The sequence below is a fragment of the Ovis canadensis genome, chromosome 7 (genome assembly GCF_042477335.2).
Source record: "Ovis canadensis isolate MfBH-ARS-UI-01 breed Bighorn chromosome 7, ARS-UI_OviCan_v2, whole genome shotgun sequence".
Classification (NCBI taxonomy): domain Eukaryota; kingdom Metazoa; phylum Chordata; class Mammalia; order Artiodactyla; family Bovidae; genus Ovis; species Ovis canadensis.
This window is the reverse complement of record NC_091251.1, coordinates 75,608,989-75,626,807: the sequence shown is the minus strand read 5'-3', so window position 1 is coordinate 75,626,807 and position 17,819 is coordinate 75,608,989. Positions and strand designations below refer to the sequence as shown.

Sequence of the window (17,819 nt, the reverse complement as noted above, 5' to 3'; positions counted from 1 at the left end):
AAGAAGCAAACGGGAATATATGTGCATACATGTATCAGATGACCCTAAGTGGTAAAGAACCCGCCTGCCAATGCAGGAGACATAAAAGAGGTTTCAACCCCTGGGTCCGGAGGATCCCCTGGCGGGGGGCGTGGCAGCCCACTTCAGTATTCTTGTCTGGAGAATCCCGTGAACAGAGGAGCTGGAGGGCTACAGTCCATACAGTCGTAAAGAGTCGGACACGACTGAGCGACTTAGGACTCACACGCATACATATACAAAGATTTATTTATACAAAGACTGCCACAGAAAAATACATTGGAAACTGACGACGATTGCTAGATAGGGTGAAGAATGAGAGGGAGACAGTTTTCACTGGGCTTGTGCTTTGTATTCTCTATTTGAAAATGAACACTTTTTTTTTTAATGCATGAAAAGGAAAGAAATCACGAGGCCACAGGGTCGCTGTTTTGTTGGTGTAGAAGAATGATTTTGACACTGATTTTCAATTTTTTTTCAGGAGGGAAAGGGTTACAATTTGTTTGCTCTAATGCTGCATTCAGAGGATTAAATGAGAATTACTGAAGGTGGCGATCAGAGGTGGCCCAGTTCTCAAAGTAGAGAGATGCAGCGTTTCGTTTCAAAAAAGTGAGTTATGATTTATATAAAGCGTCGTAGACTAGGGTGGGAAAAGGAATTTAAAAGTAGAGGCCCCTTGCCGTGCCATTGTCGCCACAATGCCGTGACTCGGATTCGAACCGAGGTTGCTGCGGCCACAACGCAGAGTACTAACCACTATACGATCACGGCGAGCTACCGGAGACCTGCCAAGCGAACTTTCGGATTGTCTTCTTCAACAGTTATAGGCCTTCCCATTCTGCACGTCACCAAAGGGTCCACCTATGGGGCGGGTTCAGGCCTAAGGCCGAATCTGAGAATGCGCAGGCGCATTGCTCTTTTGCTAGATGCTCCGGTTCCCTCCAGTTTGGGTCCATTAGCTACCCGAGATAGTGATGATGCAGTAGGAAAGAGTGAGTTCCATGTAAGGGAGGTGGGAGTTTAGGGGGTACCACTTGGGCATCCAGGGACGGGACTGGCCGGAACGCAGAATGTTCGTAAGCTGTGTAACTCGCCTTCCTTGGAGGAATCCCATCTCCTGTGCCCTCGAGACCCTTCCAGCACTGCAGAGGGGAGCTCCTCAGGGCTTCTCCTTGTTGATTCTCCGAGTGACCGAACGCTGCCTCTGAAGGAGAACACCCACAGAATTGGACTGGCCACTTAGAAGGGACTCCATTAATGTATCTCAACCTGCTGTTCCCCTTATCGGCAGCACTCCCTTCCTTGCTTCCCTTGCTCCCCCGACGGCATTGACTCGTCCGCTCACCCGTGCTTCCGCCGGAGGCGGTGCCATCCTCTGTTGTGTCCCTGGGAGCAGCAGGGAGGGAGCCCGGTTTTCCTTATGGCTACATCGGAGTTCTCGTCCGCAAGGCGCCTAGAACCAGGCTGAGTCCACAATAGGCACTGCCTTTTTGCTAAACTGAGAACGTGCCACTGGTTCTAATGAGTGAATCCAGAGAGACCACCCGTCTTTCTCCATTGTCGTCTGCTCTAAGCACTACCCCGCTTCCCCCCCTGCAGAGCAGTCGGAAGGATCCTGCTAAACCCGAATGGAATCTCACTCCTCTACCTTCTCTTCTCAACACCCCTCGAACGCGGAGCCTTTAACAGCTCATCTTGTGGACTTTGCTCAGTGTTGTTTCCCATTTCTTAGTTACTTGCTTTCAACAGGTCCTTGAGAAGCGCTTAATACTGCCTTTCCGACCAGGGCCTGTAAGCGTCGTGCGGATGAGATAAAGAGAAGACCTGCAAAGAGGAATTTTCTTCGTTGCATTTCAAGACCTTAGTTCACGAGATTATCCTGGCTGCTTGCTGCTTGACAAATTCCCTTTCTGCCTGTAAAGAGTTACTTCCAAGGTCACTTCTTCTGCGAAAGACTTCTATTACCGGAAGCCCATTTCCAGTGCTGCTATGGAAATTTGTACATGTCAATTTTAGCGCTTTGCCTCTTGAGTGTTCTGTGCTTTGTTTGGGTTGTGCCGGATAACGTGCGTAGCCCAGGGTAAGCGGAAGCCTATATTCTTCCAAAATCCAGTGTAGCCAGACCTGGCGTAAATATCGTTTCTGTCACAAGGGGATTGGGATCCATTTTCGAGGAAATTGTCACAAACTGAAGATAAAAAAAATGGAGGAGAACGCTAAAATGCAGCCCCCTTGCCGTGCCACTGCTTTCGCAATGCCGTGACTCGGATTCGAACCGAGGTTGCTGCGGCCACAACGCAGAGTACTAACCACTATACGATCACGGCGAGCTACTGGGGACCTGTGTTTCTCGCTTCTCTCCTGAGCTCTTCTCTGTTTAAAGTCCCGCCCCCTGGCTGTGACATTGCTGGTTCCCGCCCATCTCAAACCTCGCCGCTCTGCCGGTGCGTACGCAGGCGCACTGTCTTCCAGCTGTGTCAATATCGGTCCGCACTCGCCTGCGGGTCAAATCTTTCCGCTTCACTACCGCGATGCGAGGTATTTTGGAGTTATTTTACTCCGCATCTCGAAGAAAGTTGTGCTGTGGGACCGAACTGATTTTCCTTCTTGTGAGAGTTAAGAAACAGTCCCATTCCCCGCCTGTTCAGACAGCACGAGCGCCAGGGCCCAATGGGCGTGAGAGGAGCCTGGCGCCGCCATTCGGGCGACCCGCTTTCGCAGGCCTCACATCCCCTCCAGGATGCGTGAGAGTCCGATTCGCAGGCCCGGCGTCCCAGGGGTCCTTTAGTTTGCAAAGTACTTTAACTGTCCAGGCGGACGACCAACAGAGACTTCGGCCCGGAGTCTACGGCTTCTCAGCTCCGCTTCAGGCTTTATGCCAGAACCGGAGGGGCTAATAATGAGCGACTTGAGCAGGCGAGAGCCGCAGCCATCTAGACGAGGACGACACTGGGTGACGCGTTACTCGCGGCGTCCCAGTAGCTCGCCGTGATCGTATAGTGGTTAGTACTCTGCGTTGTGGCCGCAGCAACCTCGGTTCGAATCCGAGTCACGGCATTGTGGCAACAATGGCACGGCAGGGACGTCTTTTTTAGACTTGGGAAGCCGTATTCTGCGGTTGTTCCCTAACTGCTTCTGGACATTAGGTCAGGGCTGAAATTATATTAATAACTAGGCAAAAAGTGAACCCAGGGGCTTCAGTGAGTCAGCCAGCCGTCATCTTCTGTGTTATGAGACTGTTTAATTTTGGGAGGTTGTTCCGTGTGGTACTACTCATTCTCTTTCCTCATTTGCTATCAGTGGTGAAATCATATTTTGGGTTCTCAAAAAAAGCCTCACACTTGCTAGTCAATACTTTGGAGTGCAGGGATTATAGGAACACTGTGCAAACGTTTATTAAGAATTAGAAGAATGCAGATTAGACAATACGCTGTGACTAGCGAAATATCTGACCGCTCTGGACGAATTGGTACCGGTAGCCACTATGAGGTTGGGGAAGAGTCTGTGGCCTCCTCCTCAGCCTTCTAGGTGGGAGGGCTTTTTCTCCTTGAGGAAAGAAGCAAGCAAACCTTCCAGGGGCAAACCTTGAAGGGAACATATCAACCCCCATGGCTTTCTGGTCAGACTTGGTGCATCTGGAGTTGTGACTGCTGTAGCTGCCAGTCACCACATGGGTGCAGTACAGACTGGACCAGCATCCTTTGGTGTCACCTGGAAGCTAGTTCAGATTCAGAACCTTGGCCGAAGATCCACAAACTGGAACTGCTGTATCAGAATCTTCATTTTAACAGGATTCTCCACAGATTATTCATTTGCACCATAGCGTTTGAAAAGTGCAGGTATGATTGAGAGAACCACCTGACTCTAATGGAGCCCTTCATTATTTACGCTGTGAATTTTTGGGTTTAGTAGAAGGGACCTCGGAGAAGGCAACGGCACCCCACTCCAGGACTCTTGCCTGGAAAATCCCATGGACGGAGGAGCCTGGTGGGCTGCAGTCCATGGGGTCGCACAGAGTCGGACACGACTGGGGTGACTCAGCAGCAGTAGCAGAAGGGACCTGCCTGAGTCTGCTGGGCCTCATTGTCTACTGTGCTTCATTGGTGGGGGTGAAAGGGAAGTTTTGAGGAGGAGAAGATGGATTTCTGGGAGGGAATCACTGAGGGCCCATGTTTGGGGGCACTTAGGAAGGAGGCAGCAGCCCTGGACTTCCACTAGGAGGTACTGCACCCCAGGGAGTGGATGTAGAATGCTGAGGCCAGATGAAACTTACTCTTGAATATACCACTTTGACTTTAGCCCCTATAACACTGAGCCCATTCCTCAGGGATTCTCTGGACATTCAGGACTCAAGTTTCAGTTATTCATTCATTCAACAAACTAGCATAGTGTAGCTAAAGTGCTGTACATCATGGGGGAACTGCAAAGCTGTATCTGATACTTCTTGCCCCAAAAAGCTATTTTCTAGCTGGGAGAAAATACTAGCTATAGCAACAGTCAGAAATGACACAAGAAATGCTATAGAAGAAAGACATCTCTTGCTGCAGTGGAAGGAAATTCGCCAAGGAAGAACTGACATAAACTTCCAGAATTGTAAAATTATTCAAGTTTATATCCAGCACTTCCCTCATTCTGATCCCCTTCCACATCTTTATGTTGTCCTTATCACATTAATTCTCATTCATTTGATCAACTGTTTATTAATGGACTTCCCTGGTGGCTCAGACGGTAAAGCATCTGTCTACAATGTGAGAGACCTGGGTTTGATCCCTGGGTTGGGAAGATCCCCTGGAGAAGGAAATGGCAACCCACTCCAGTACTCTTGCCTTGGAAATCCCATGGGCAGAGGAGCTTGGTGCAGGCTACTGTCCATGGGGTCGCAAAGAGTCGGGCACGACTGAGCAACTTCACTTTCACTTTCATGTGCCAGGTAGTGTTCTAGTTTCTGGGGTTATAGTAATGAATAAGACAGATACGTTGCTCTTGTAGACCTGTATTCTAGTGCAGGAATCAGAAAGGAAAGTTAAATAAAAAATAAATAGAAGAAACTGTACCAATGGAAAATAATGTGTTAATAGTGTCTTCTTGTTCCCCGCCTATTATCCCCTCAGCTCCTTTGTCTATAGAAAGTCTGATGACTGATAATAGTAAATTGCACACATTTGTGCTTTTTGTCTAATATACACAACTGTATGTATAACCACCTCCACAATCAAGATCTAGAGCATCTGGGGACTTCCTTGGTGGTCTAGTGGTTAAGACTCCACCCTTCCAGTGCAGGGGACACACCCTCAATTATTTAACTAAAAGGTTGTTCAGAATAAAATTGGTTTTCATCTTACCTCTGATTTTTGGAAGCCTCTGTTCTTGTAAATATATATTGCCAGCATCATCTTGTCACTGGATGGGACTCTTTCAATGGCCTGACAATGGGCTCTTGAAGGGGTCCCACTTCAGAATACTTGGAAATGAATTGTCAAAGGAGACATACTGACAAAACAAAAGATGCATTATTGAAAAGGGGCACTCAGGCAGAGAGCAGCAGGGTAAAGGAACTGGGAAGAATTGCTCTGCCACATGTATCTCACAGTCTCAGGTTTTATGGTGGTAGGGTTAGCTTTCTGGGTTGTTTCTGGCCAATCGTCTTGGTTGTGCCTTCATTTGATCTGACTCAGGCCCTTCCTGGTAGTGCGTGCATCTCTCAGTCATGATGGTTTTCAGCACAAGGATTTCTGAGAGGTTGGCGAGTCATATTATCAACTGATATCTCCTCCCCTTCTTGGCCCCTTTTAGGTTTTCTCTGGATTGTTTTTGGGCCCCACACTGGTTTTGTGTCCTTTTGAAGCATCCTGAAGTGGGAGACTTAAGCAAACCTGTAACTGGTTGTGCCTGGCCAGGGCAGGCAGTTTTGGTCAACAGTTCCCCAACAATCCTATTATCTTTAATTTGCTTGGGTCTCAGAAGGCATAGTACAGATTTTATGGTTCTTAAAAAGAAAATTGTTGGAATGCTTTATTTATATTAAAAATATTCTTAAGTTATTTAGATATATGTGAGCAGTTTTTTGACAGTGGAAACCCTGGCAATTTTTAGAAAAAATTGTTGGGTCAATTCTGAGTGATTTAGGGGTCTGCTTTCCTGGAAACCAGCAAGGCAATGAAAGCTCAGTCACTGGACAACAGTGCATCTTGAAATTGTACAGAACAGCTGGTGACTTGCCCTAAGGTACTTTCAAGGTAATGCAAAGGCCCAGCATTTTAATAAGGCAGAATGTTGGGATTGGAAAATATGCAGAAAATAAGTCTGATAACACTTCATAACAGCTTTATAGAAAAACCTATAGGTTTCCAATGGTCTCTTTTTAGCTCCTCCTATGCAGTTGGTTATGTATCTCTTTGGAATGGGCAATAGTCTTTGTGATTTTTGTCCATGACTACCCCAAGACATGGCAGTGATACAGGTACAGTTGTAGTCAACAGAGTTCTCCCACTTCCTGTCTCTGACTACTGATCTGCACACTCCTCCCCTTCTCCTTCAGCCTGTTCTAATAGGGCTCCTTCCTGCCACCCTCTTCCTACTCTGGCCTCACCTCACATATATATGTATGGCTTTATAATTAGGTCCCATACCCTGGGGTCCTGTTCTTTACTTTCCAAGATAATCAGTTAATCATTTAAGGTCTTATCTTAAATGCTTTATAAGTGTTTATTAGCCTTTGCTGAGGTTTATGCTGTGCCAGCATCAAGGGCTTTATTAGTTTTCTCTCTCCTGGGAAACGGGAAACACTATCATGTTAGCAAGCCACATGCTTTGCTGATTTTAGCTTCACTCTCTTTTAGACATAAGCTTTGGTTCCTAAGCTTTCCCTCTCAGGACTCTTGAACCTTCTTTCTTACAACTTTATCCAGTTCCCTTCAGGAGTCAGCTGACCTACTAAATGGTTGAAGAGTGTTAAAAGTATTACCCTCCTACCCCAAAGTAACATGACCATTTTAATGGAGACATCTTAAGCCCAATTTCTTGATGCTGAGACCATGAGACCAAGACAGACCAAGGGAGAGAAGATTCTCTCTACCACCAGGGCCCCATGGTATGCCTGGATCTTCAAAGCATTCTTGTCCTGCAAAATCTGTCTCATTTGCGACTTAATATCTAAGATGTGGCAGGACTTCCCTGGCCGTCTAGTGGTTAAGACTCCAGCTTCCCCTGCAGGGGCATGGGTTCCATCCCTGGTCAGGGAACTAAGGTTCCACATGCCATGCAGCAAGGCAAAAAAAAAAAAAGGCAAAACTCAAATGGAAAAACAAGCAGAAATCTGAAATTCAAAGTTGGGGAAAAAAAATTACCTTAAAAAAAAAAAATCTAAGATGTGGCAAGGGAGAAATGAAGTATAAGAAAAAGCAGTGTTGTGTCCATTTGTGTGGAATAAAAGATATATAACAGGAAGGAATTTGGCTTGGGTAAGAGTGGGCCTAGAAGGTTTTTCTGCTCGTCGGAACCTCTCTGAGCATAAATCTGAAGTATTATAGAGGAAGCAGGTGTCATGTTCTGCTCAGGCTGTCATAATGAAATACCATAGACTGAGTGGCTTAAACCTAATGTATGTATGTATTTGTGCTGGCCAGTTTATTTTCTGATGAGGACTCCCTGACCTTCAGATGGCCATCTTTTTGCTTTGTCCTTACATGGTAGAGAGAGAGTGACTACTCTGGTGTATTATCTTATAAGAACAATTTTTTGTTTGTTTGTTTATCAGTTGTTAAGTCATGTCCTACTCTTTGTGATCCAATGGACTGCAACATACTAGGCTCCCCCATCCTTCTCTATCTTCTGGAGTTTGTTCAGATTCATGTCCATTAAGTTTGTGATGCTATCTAACTATCTCATCCTCTGTTGTTGCCTTCTCCTCTTGTCCTCAATCTTTCCCAACATCAGGTTCTTTTCCAATGAGTTGTCTCTTCACATCAGGTGCCCAAAGTATTCAACAGTAATAACAACAATATTCCTATTGGATTAGGGTCCTGCCCTTATGGCCTCATTAAAGCTAATTACTTCCTTACTTTAAATGTAGTCACATTAAGGTTTAATGGTTCATCATATGAACTGGGGGTTAAGTAAGTAAGTGTTAGTCACTCAGACATGCCCAGCTCTTTGTGACCCCATGGACTGCAGCCCACCAGGCTCCTCTGCCCATGAGATTTTCCAGGCCAGAATACTGGAGTGGGTAGCCTTTCCTTTCTCTGGGGGATCTTCCCAACCCAGAGATTGAACCCAGGTCTCCCACATTGCAGGTGGATTCTTTACCAGCGAGCCACAGGAGGAGCCTGAATTGGGGGGAGGGTGGCATGATTCAGTGCATTAGCAGTGAGGAGGTCTTAATCCAGACCCGTTGCTCTGTGCCCCAGAAAGGTGGGGGCATGTCCTCCAGTGGTATAGCCAGCATTCTGGAATTTTGGAAGCAGGGACTAGAGGCTGGAGTGAGGCTTATAAATCTCTGCTAGGAGCTGAAGGGCACCCTGGGTACATGTAGTGATACAGTACTTAGTGTTGGTTTCACACCCACACAGGCCTGGATCTCTTAGCATCCAAACTTCCTCTGCTCAGAAGATCTAAGTTCTGTGGCCCACAGGCCCACAGCCCAGGGCCAATAGATGTTCAGTTTAAGGGTTGTGAAAAGGACTCCCTGGATCCTTTTGTAGTTCATGAGCGTGATGATTGGGTGTTCACGCTGCTGTGTGACATGTGCCTCCCCGCAAACCTTGTTACGACACCGGCACATTACCCGTCTGACGTGAAAAAAAAAAAAAAAAAAGAAAAGGACTCCCTGGCCTCCAAAATTTGTTCAGTCAACAACTAAAGAGCCAGGGACTGATCTAGGCACAGGGAAAATAAACCTGACTGTGACAAAGCCCACCTCCCTCTTTTGCTCACCAATTCTGCAAAGCCCTTTACAGGGCACAGAAACTACAGAAACTACATGGTTACTTCCTGACTTTGGTTCCCAGGGAAGCAGCCGATCTCTGATCTTTTCCTGAGGACAGATTTTGATCAGGCTGGAGAGGAAGAAGACAGGATGGAGAAAAGGGAGAAGAGAGGGGGCTTTAGTGCCAAAGACTGGCTTCCCAGTCATCTGTGCTGTCCTTTATTGCATGTCTCAGACATGGCTTCTCCTTTCCATGCCCCTATCTGACCCAGGCAGGGCCCCTTCTCCTATCTTTGTGATATGGTCAGTGGTTTCCTTGGAAAGGCTTGCAGAGGTGGAGAGGATAGGACGGAAATGAGATGGTGGCCACCACTCTGTTCCATCTTTCTTGCGGGCAGGTTCTGTTCTTTTAGGCCTGGAAGTCAACAGGCCTGGAAGAGTTCTGGAGAACTGACCTATGGACTGAATCACAGGCAGAGTTTACAGACTTCCAAGCTAGTGCATCTGGGCTGCCCTTCCCTACGGTCAGAGTTGCCTTAATTCCTTTCTGGAGAATGCCATTATATCAAAACTTATCTTTATTGCAATACTTGCTTCTAGAAGGCTTTATCAGGAACTGAACCAGCTTCCTAGGGAAGATGTGAACTGAGGGTCTGAATCAGTGCCCCAGCTGCAATGCCCCTATCACCACCCTCTGATTAGGGGAGATAAGGGGATTTGGGAACCTACGGATTGGGAGTTCTCAGCTCTACTTGAGAAATACCCAATGTTTGGATTCAAAACTAAGATTTCCACTTATCAGCAGTTGGGCAAGTTGTTTAACCTCTTTAAGTATTTCATCTTTCTAAGCCTGAGTTTCCTTGTGTGGAAAACTGGGATAATAATAGTACTTTCCTCAAAGGTGTGTGGATAGGATTACATGAGAAAACGAATGAAATACATGTCAGGCTTGGAATAGTGCCTGAAATATGATAAATGAACAATATAGCTTTTTTTAAAAAAAGCAAAAGGATCCATATTAGGATGTTTATACTTCAGGTACTAAAGTTTTGGGAACATCTTACCATTTATACAAACATTTTTTTCTCCTTTCCCTTTTGTTTTCATTTAATAAGCAGACTCTCAATCTTGTAGGCAGATTAACTTATCACTTCCATTTTGCAGAAGTGGAACTCGAGATTCAAGATGGTTAAAATACTTTCCCTAAAGGCACGAAGTCATTTCTCGTGGAGTCTCTGACTCCAAATCGCTCCAATCCTGCCTTAAAAGTAAAAAAAAAAAAAAAAAAAAAGAAGAAGAAGAAAGAGAGGTAGAAAAAAACCTTGAAATGCTTAAAAACAAATATTTTGGCCAAGGATTACTTCCTTATAACTTGTTTTTCAAACAAGAATAGACTTTCACCAATAAGGTATACTTAGAGCACCTAGGAGGAGGGTCAGAAGTGAGAAATGAACACCAGCTTTCCTAGACTTTGTCCAGCTCACAATTTAACCATGGGAAATAATTAGCTAACTACAGATCAATAAGGAATACTAGAGATTAGGTTTTTCTAATCAGAACCCAAGGCAAAAGTCTCCCAAGAAGTTCAGCAAATAGAAAATAAAGATTCTAGTCACAGTCCTGTAAGACTAATTGTGGGAGATTGTTGTTAATGCTGAATCTCTAGACCACATGACTGTGCTTGCAGGGCCTCACTGAGTTCTTCATGAGCCTCATTCATTCTCCCATAAAGCCTTAAAAAATATTAAATAGTTAATTAGTCAGGCTGCACTGGGTCTTAGTTGTGGCACATGGGATCTTTGATTTTCACTGGGGCATGCGGAATCTCCTAGTTGCAGCATATGGGATCTAGTTACCCAAACAGGGATCAAACACCCAGACTTCCTGTGTTGGAAGCATAGAATCTTAACCATGAGACCACCAGGGAAGTCGCTCCCAGGATAAAGCCTTGACTGCTCACCCACCTGCTCCCTGACACACACACCCTCGTCTCTGCCTGTCTCAGTCACCAGCTCCACTCTGCAGGGACTGAAGTGGTCCCCACTAGGAGTTTGGGAAGCTGTTCCCCAGAGTTCTGACTATCATAGCTTACTTAGGCAATGCACTGCAAGATGTAACAGAGGTGGGAAACAGAGAGGAAGGGGTATGAGAGACAGAGAGAGATGAAAGAGAGAGGGAAGTAGAGTCAAAGAGACAGAGAAATTACGAACAGGATATTGAGAAAGAATCTTTAGGAATAAGATTTCTTAACAACAGAGCAGAAAGGTTAGTTCCTTAGGACTTACCATAGTTTCACTCTGCTTTCTGTGGTGAGAGAACATTTGGTTGATCTTTCAATTAGGTATTTCTAGAAACTCTTTACTGAAAGGACGGGTTATCTAGTGCTTGGTCTTTGAATTGGCCAAGACCAATGCTTGCAGTATGGAAGGGTATTTATCATCTCCCTCCTCTATTTTCACACCCTTCACACTTTCAATGTCTCATTACTCTGAAGGGAAACTGTGTGGGAGACAACGCTAAAGAGAAAAAGACCTTAAATTTCTCATAGACAAAATTTAAAAAACAGCAGAATTCCATAAGAAATGTCAAACATTTCAAAAAACAAATCATAGTTGAATATAGAAAACATTAAAAAATGAAGGGGTCCTTGGAAAACGCTTGTCATTACCACTCCTTTAAATCTGCCATTAGCTGTCCCCAGTGATTTTCATGGCCTGGTGTTTAGGGTCCACTCTTTCCAAAATTGTGACTTTGAAGAGATGGATCTTTAAATGCTTTCCTTTGCACCCTATTCTGTGTCTTTTTTTTTCTCCTTCACAAGGTCTTCTCTCAGGGAACTTCCCCTCTGATGAAAGGGAAGAAGGCCCTAGCTCTAGCCCAGACCCTGTACCTGGCTCGGGCATATGCCTAGCTCTACACAAGGCCAAGTGAGGAAAGTACCACTACGGGGACAGAAGAAGAAAGTAAGGATAAGGAATGCTTTACCTAGAGGGTAACAGAGGGAATTTGGGAGGAGATGGCATTTGACAAGATAAGTGTAATTTCATGTTTAGAACAATTGGTGCTGAGACATCAGTGAATCATCTAATTGGAAAGGACCTTCAGGCTTTTGGGAAGACAGGAGAGTGAGGGGAGACTTCTCAAATCACAGGTAGAGAGAGGGACTGGATGTCATCTTCATGAAGTGGAAGGTGTATAATAGACTGTCAGATTCACTGCAGGCCCAAGTGCACGACCAGCAGAGCACAGAGTCCTTACCCCCTGCCGATCAGGCCGTTGTTTGCAGCTTGATGCCCTGCACTGCTCACAGTCAGTTCTGTTGTGGTTAACAAGACAATCTTAAAGGTCCATTTTGCTCTAAAAATCTGTTAGATTCTACAAGATAACCTGCCTCACTCCTCCAGATAGCAGCTATTTTATGATCCTGGCTGGCGCCAAGGCCAGATGTAATTGAGCATGGGAGGAAGGGGAGGGCTGCAAAGTTCTTTTCCTTGAAACTTGATTTTTTTCAGTTACCTTTCTGGAAGCAGGATAATTTCTCAATCTGTTCTCTTCTTTAGCTGATAACAAGATAATGTAGATCTGTATCCACTTAACAGTAGCTCAGTTAATGATTGGAAAGTTGAAATTTTCAGTTTGCTGGTTCTCTGCCTTTCCTTTAAATATAATTCCTTCATTTTATTGATTTATTTAAGCCATGCTGCATGTAGAATCTTAGTTACTCGACCAGGGATCAAACCCATGCCCCTGACAGTGGAAGCATGGAGTCTTAACTGGACTACCAGGGAGGTCCCAATTCCTTCATTTTAAAGTTTTTCTCCAAAGATTGCTAAATGATGTTAGTGTGGTATGAACACTGGTAGACTTATCCTTAGAGTTCAAGAAGGGATCACCCATGTGGGAAGATTTCATGGGTGCCAGAAAGGTCCTGATGATCAAAGCTATGCTAACTAACTCCTTTTCTTAGGGCATGGTTTCTTCATTATTTGTTATCCACCAAGTGTTCCCTGTTGTGTTTCAACCCTAGGAGAAGCACTGTGCATTCGATCTGCAAATGATGCAAATGTTTTGACTGTTTGTTTGTGTGTTTGTGTTAATTGTGTTACCAGGCTGCTGGAGAGCCTTCCTGTCTGTCTGACAGATGGTTGAGGGCATCATAGAGGAATTTGTTTGGAGGTGAGATGGGAGCAGGAATGGTTTCATGAGTGTGCGACCTAGGCAGTCACACAAGACCCACTCTCAGAAGGGTCCCATGCTTGCTTTGCTCTGCTGTCAGCATCTGGTAATTCTTTTTTTTGATCAAGGAGGGGCATGTTTTAGTTTCATACTGGGCCCCACAAATTATGGAGGTGATCTTGAATAAAAGAGATTCTTCTGGGGGCAGAAGACTATAGGAATAATAATACAAGTTGCATAGGAGTGGACGAAAAGGTACCATACACTACTCTGAGCTGTGAATTTGTCCATAATTATTTGTTGAATTGAAGTTAGGGAAAAAGCTGTCCCTATCAAGCATTGACATAAGTAAACACTTCATATAAGTCAACTCAATTTAGGATTCTGTTGAATGGACACCCACATTCCATGAATAGTTACCCACATTCGTTCTTAAACTAATGCTGCTTTGTTACAGCCAACTACCATTCTGTTTACAAAATGGTAGTCAAAAAATAAAAAAAAAGTACAAAACAACAATAATGAAAAGAATCACACAAAGAAAGAGAGCAAAAACAAACAAACAAAAAAATGATAGGCAAAGTTTTTATAAAGATGTCTGCTTCACCTCTTTGCCTATCGTCTGCCCTCCAGTGTAATCTGCTATTTTTTGAAGCTGTAGATCTGAAAGTCCTGAAAGGCAGAATGAAGACTTTTTAATTGTATCTATTCCTGCTGTAGAACCCAATACTGATCTTCACAGGCCTTTATTAAAAAGCTTCTTCCCAGAACTTCCCTGGTGGCACAGTGGATAAGAATCCACCTGCCAATGCAAGGGACACAGGTTCGATCCCTGGTCCAGGAAGTTTCCAAATGCTATGGATCTAAGCCTACGAGCCCGTGTGCTGCAACTACTTAAGCCCATGCACCTAGAGCCTGTGCTCCACAACAAGAGAAGCTACCACAGTGAGAGAAGGCCACTCCCTACAATAAAGAGTAACCCCTGATCACAACTAAAGAAAGCCAGTACAAAACAACGAAGACCCACTGCAGGCAAAATAAATAAGATTAAAAAGATGCTATAGGGGCTTCCCTGGAGGTCCTTTTTTTTCTTATTCTTTTTTCAAAAAAGCTTTTTTCCAGGAGGACAGGACCCTTGTCTGTGTGGGTCACGACTGTGTCCTCAGCATCTAAGGCTGCATCCAGCACAATAGTCGGCACTCATAATTACTCATAGATTTCCACTTCTGGCCAAGATGGAGTGACAAGGTCCAGATTTACTCTCATCGTAAACAACTGAAAAGATTTTCAGATATTGGACAACAGACAGCACAGGATGGTGATCCTTGAAAGGGCAATAAGATGAACCCTGTGATTGTCTTAGCTTGCCTGGAAAGGGTTTCCAGGCCCGATGATCTCATGGAGTTCAGAGTTCAGTTCAAGATGGCTGGTATTCACAGGACAGAGTACAGAGGAGGAGAAAGTAACAGAGAGAAGGCTGATAAGGACAGGCATGTGAGGAAACCACTGAGATCTGAGAAAGAAGAACTGGAAAAGAGCAATCAGAAAAATCCTTAGAGCTTGCACAGGACTGGGAAACTACTGACTCAAGTGGAAAGACCTAACTCTTGGGGCATTGAGTCAAGTTCTCAGGAAAGGATTGTTTCAGTAGTAGAGCCAAATTTGTCCTAGTTTAAAGGCTGTTTTGTTTTTCTTTGGCCTCAAGACAGGTGGGAACTTAGTTCCATGTAGGAAACCCACACTCCCTGCAGTGGAAGTTCAGAGTCTTAACCACTGAACTACCCAGGAGATCCCTTTAAAGGCTGCTTTGAACCTCTATTGCCTGGAAAATCCCATGGATGGAGGAGCCTGGTAGGCTGCAGTCCATGGGGTTGCGAAGTCGGGCACGACTGAGCGACTTCACTTTCACTTTTCGCTTTCATGCATTGGAGAAGGAAATGGCAACCCACTCCAGTGTTCTTGCCTGGAGAATCCCAGGGAAGGGGGAGCCTGGTGGGTTGCCATCTATGGGGTCGCACAGAGTTGGACACGACTGAAGCGACTTAGCAGCAGCAGCAGCAGCAACAAAGCAAAAAAAAAACAACGACTTGCTAGATTCAAACTGTTTCCAGGTAATAACTTAGCTGCATTCTAGAATGAAGTCCAAAAGTATTTAAAGGAATGCAAAAAAAATGCAGCACCCAAATGTGTAAAACTCATTTTAACTGTCCTCTGACTTGAAATTACCATTTTTTTAAATTTTAAATTTACTTTATGTAATAATGCATAAAAATAGAGCTTGTAACAAAAGGGGAAATCAGTCAATAGAAAAAACACAGAAATGGCACATGATAGATATAGAGGACAAAAACTTTGAAGCAAATATTTTAATATTTATTGTATATCCCATCCCATATGTATTAAAATATTGTTCAAGAAGATGGAAGAAGTAGGTAGGAGAGAAAGTAGGAGAGCTTAAGTAGGAGAGAAATAGGAGGTATAAAAAAAGAAGATATAAAAAAGATATGTTTGAAATTAAACTTCTAGAGATTAAAAAAAAATACATCATCTGAAATGAAAAGTACACTGGATGGGGTTAGTAGCAGCTTACACATTGCAGATGAAAAGATTAGTGAACTTGAATACATAGCAATAGAAACTATTTGAAATAAGCATAGAGGAGAGAGACACAACACTGTGTTAGAAATCTGTGGAATGTCATCAAGGGCCTGCTACAAATCTGATTGGAGTCCCAGAAAGAACAGATGGGGGAGAGAGAGAAGTATTTGAAGATACTCTATTTAAAAAATTGTATTGTAAGGTATCTTTTGCTAAAATTCATTTTTTTAATACATAGAAATATAGTTGATTTTTATAATTTGTTTTTGTATACACTTGTAGAGATCATTCCCTCCATCAGTATGTGAGAATTCCAGTTGCTCTGCAAACTCATCTGTACTTAGTATTGTAATTTTTTTTCTTTTCTTTCTTTCTTTTCCTCCGCACCACCCCCCGCCCCCGCCCCCCCCCGCCCCCGCCCCCCCCGCCCCCGCCCCCCCCCCCCCCCCCCCCCCCCCGCCGTTCTGGTTTTAGCCATTCTAATGGGTATACAGTGGTATCTCATTGTGGTCTTAATTTGCCTTTTCCTGATGACTAATGAGGTAGCATCTTTCCGTATGCTTTTCTGCCACCTGATATTTTCTTTGGTAAAATATCTAAATCTTTTGCCCGTTTATCAAGTTGTTTGCTTGTTTTTTGTTTTTTGTTTTTTTCTCTCAATATTCAGTTTTGTGAGTTTTAAAAATATTCTGGTTGTAAGTTTATTATCAGATTTGAAATTTGCAAATATTTTATACCTATTTGTGGTATATCTTTTCATTCTCTTTAAGGTGTCTTTTGGAGAGCAGAAGTTCTTAATTTTGAGGAAATTCATTTTATTGTTTTTTCTTCTATGGATTATGCTTTTGACATTACATTATATCCAAGAAATTTTTGTATAGTCCAAGATAACAAAAATTTGATGTTTTTTTTATTTTCTCTAGAAGCTTTATACTTTCTGATTTGGGATTTCAGTCCTTGATCCATTTTGAGTTGCTTTTAAAACAGGGCACAAATTATGAATTGAAATTAATTTTTCTTTTTTGCATATGGATACCCAGTTGCTGTGGTGCCATTTGTTGGAAACATTATCCTTTTAACATTGAGTTGCTTTTATAACATGTGGAAAACCAGCTGACCATATATTTGTGGGTCTATTTCTGGACCCTATTCCATTGACTATGTGTCAGTGCCTTTTCTGACATGACACTGCCTTAATTACTGTCTCTTCATAATAAGCCTCAGTTTTAATCTGCTCAGGCTGCCATAACAAAACGCCATAGACTGGGTGGGTGACTTGTAACCCAGGTTACTGATTGGCTAAACAAAAATTGTAAAATTTCAGATTATCTGGATTTTTGAAATTGTTGTTTTAATGAGGGGAGCAAGACTCTCCAGCTCTCTACCTCCTTAATAGGAGATGGAAGTCTTATTCTCTTTTTTTTCCCCTCAATTTTTTCTCTCTGTGCTGTTCAGATGTTTTCTGTTGACCACTTTTTGAGTTCATTCACCCTGTCTTTTGCTTTACGTAGTTCATGAAACCATTTCAGTTAGCCTTTAATTTCTAGAATATGCATTTATTTTTTACAGATTTTAATTGTCTTTTCTAAATCTCCCATCTCTTCATCTGTTTCTCCACCTTTCCCCTTATTTTCTTGAAAGTTTAATCATAGTTATTTTAAAGGCCCTATTTGATATTTCTAATATCTGGATCATTTATGAATTTGTTTCTATGATCTGTTTTTTTTTTGAGGGGGTTGGTCATTTGATCCTTCTTTTTTTTTCGTTTTAGAATCTCTTATATTTTAAAATTAGATGCTGGACATTGTAATTGAACATTTGTAGGGGCTCTGGATGATGTTATATGTACTTGAAGAGGATTAGCATTTCTTTCCTCATTCAGATAAGGTAGAAGTGGATTGACTTGATCCTGTCGAGGCTTTGTCTTAAGCTTGCTATTTCAGCTTTGTTTTTCCCCTGCTGCTGCTACTGCTGCTAAGTCGATTCAGTCGTGTCCGACTCTGTGTGACCCCATAGACAGCAGCCCACCAGGATCCCCCGTCCCTGGGATTCTCCAGGCAAGAACACTGGAGTGGGTTGCTATTTCCTTCTCCAATGCATGAAA

At 43.6% G+C, this 17,819-nt stretch overlaps 4 non-coding genes across 4 annotated transcripts; 2 read left to right on the top strand and 2 right to left on the bottom strand.

Moving 5' to 3' along the window:
• Nucleotides 1-717: 717 nt before the first annotated feature.
• On the bottom strand, nt 718-789 carry TRNAH-GUG (transfer RNA histidin (anticodon GUG)). The gene has a single exon. It is a non-coding gene; the product is annotated as a tRNA-His (tRNA).
• A 1,484-nt stretch (nt 790-2,273) lies between these two features.
• TRNAH-GUG (transfer RNA histidin (anticodon GUG)) lies at nt 2,274-2,345 on the bottom strand. Its single transcript has one exon. It is a non-coding gene; the product is annotated as a tRNA-His (tRNA).
• A 658-nt stretch (nt 2,346-3,003) lies between these two features.
• TRNAH-GUG (transfer RNA histidin (anticodon GUG)) lies at nt 3,004-3,075 on the top strand. The gene has a single exon. It is a non-coding gene; the product is annotated as a tRNA-His (tRNA).
• Nucleotides 3,076-8,705: 5,630 nt separating this feature from the next.
• Nucleotides 8,706-8,810, top strand: LOC138444486 (small nucleolar RNA U13). Its single transcript, XR_011258509.1, has one exon. It is a non-coding gene; the product is annotated as a small nucleolar RNA U13 (small nucleolar RNA).
• Nucleotides 8,811-17,819: the final 9,009 nt, after the last annotated feature.